Raw genomic sequence first — 2,095 nt, 5'->3', positions numbered from 1 at the left:
GCCTGGTCATGCTGGGAGAGATGCGGAGAGGGACCAGCAGCGTGAGCTGGTGGATGGCAGGTCCCCTCCTGAGGAGACTGGGCTATCTGACCTACGGGCTGGGGGTCGCTCAGCCTTGGCTGATGCCAAGGCCCACAGACCTCTGGAAAGCACCTTGCGGATAAATTCCAGGTGGGATGATGTGGGCACGTGGTGACATGGCTCCCGAGCTTCCACCGCACTGTGGGGTCAACCAGCTGCACCCCCTCGGGGCCCCGGCAGACGAGGAGGGGGCCGGGCTGTGCCGGGTCAGGAGGGCGCTCCCAGAGCTGGCACTGGTGGTGACGGGGCCCCCGCGCCATTGGCAGGGCGAGGGGTTGCGCGTGGGCTCCCCCGTCGGCAGCCGAGCTCGCCGGTGCCTCTGCCCGTGGCCGGGCGCCCGAAGCGAAGTGAACAGACGGGAGCGGGTGGGCGGGCAGGGATGATACCAGCGTTAATCATTTCCGTGCCACTGTACATGAAAGCGGCAGCGCACAGCCTGCGCCGCTCCGCTGCCAAGCGCCGAGCACGGCGGCTCTGCGCAGAACCTGCCCGTTCAGCGTGGCCAGCCCGCCCCGGCTCCAACGGCCCAGAGCGTGTCCCCTCCACGTCCCCACGGCTCCGGGGAGAGGGACGAGAGGCGCCAGCTCTGGGAGGGGACGCGCGCAGCCACGCTCCCACCTCCAGCCTCCCCGTGCACACCCATCCCTGCAGCCCCTGGCTGCAGCGGGGCAGAACCCCCCCAGGCCGGCCAGCAGCCAAGGGGTTAAAGGGCCTTGTTATTCCTTTCATACCTGGGCTCCACTTATTTGCAGACCGAATTTCCCAGAAGCCGGGGCTTTTCACTGCCGGATCTGCTGTAGAACCACGTTGTTATAGATTGCAAGTTCCTTAAAGGTCAGATAACACAATACAATTGAATCATATTAGTGAGCATAGCGCCTTGGTATTTTACTAAGGAAACCCATAAAGCAGATTGTTTGTTGCAGGGAAACACACGTCATATAATGAAGTCGGTGTAATTGTCTCCAGAAACAAACAATCAGTTTATGAGAAAAAACCTCCCGTAATTGTGGGTCCTCGGTGCGGCCGCGTCGGGGCCAGGCGCTGGCAGGGTATCGAGTGCAGATATTGCAAGTCTGTATTTTACAGTTTAGGCTACAGTACCTAAATGCATTGCAGAAGACCTAGTAGGGAAATAAACAATTTCCAAGTGTATTGTTGAGAGACAAATATTCAATACTCCATTTAATGTATGGTTTGCAGTTAGCGGTTAATCTAAGACAATGCAGAGCGAGCCGCCCTTCACACCGCTATTAAGGAAATGCAGAATTGATTGTGAGGATGATTGAGGATTTCTGAAGAGCACAATTCCCAAGTCCGTGATGACCCCTCCTTTTTCTTTTTTTTCTAATTTGCCTGTAATCTACTCAGACAAATCCTTTTATCACGTTTATTTCCCTTCCAAGTTACAACCAGTGTGATTAATTACTTAACTTTGCAGGCCTGCTTACCCTGCTGTACGCTCTAATTTTTCTTCCTTTTAAAATGGTTTTCCATCTGAAATAGACATATTTCCTCTCTAAGCTCCTTTACTTTGTCCCGCTGAAACTCGCTGTTAGTAACGGAGGGAAAGGTTTCCGCAGGAGCCGCCCGTCCCGCCGCGGATGTCGCGGTCCCTCCTGGAGCTCCCCACCCCGCTTCCAGCTGCAGAGGGGCTCGGGCCGCTTCTGCGGGGGGAGGAAAAGCACAAACCTCTTTCTCCAAAAACTTGGGCACTTGTCAGACCCAGGGGGGGTCGCAGCCACTCTGCCGGCCTGGAAATTCTCATTTGGTTCTAGATTTAATCTCATAGTGAAAAAGGAATTGAAACCAGTGCAACTGTTTTAACCTTCCCTAGTCACAGAAAGAGGAGGAAAACTAATTAAAAAAAAAAATACACAAAGCCATGTCTCCTCTCATCCACCTTTAAGACCCCTGTGGGCCGCTCGCCATCCGGGGGAGCGGAGGAGGAACCCACATGGCTCCCACCTCCCGCCCTGTGCCGGGCCCCGGCCCCCTCTCCGCAGCCTGCCGG

This window comes from Athene cunicularia, assembly GCF_003259725.1.
Source record: "Athene cunicularia isolate RWA chromosome 14 unlocalized genomic scaffold, athCun1 chr14_part2, whole genome shotgun sequence".
NCBI classification, from domain to species: Eukaryota; Metazoa; Chordata; class Aves; order Strigiformes; family Strigidae; genus Athene; species Athene cunicularia.
The sequence above is the reverse complement of the archived record's forward strand: the minus strand, read 5'-3'. Positions refer to the sequence as shown.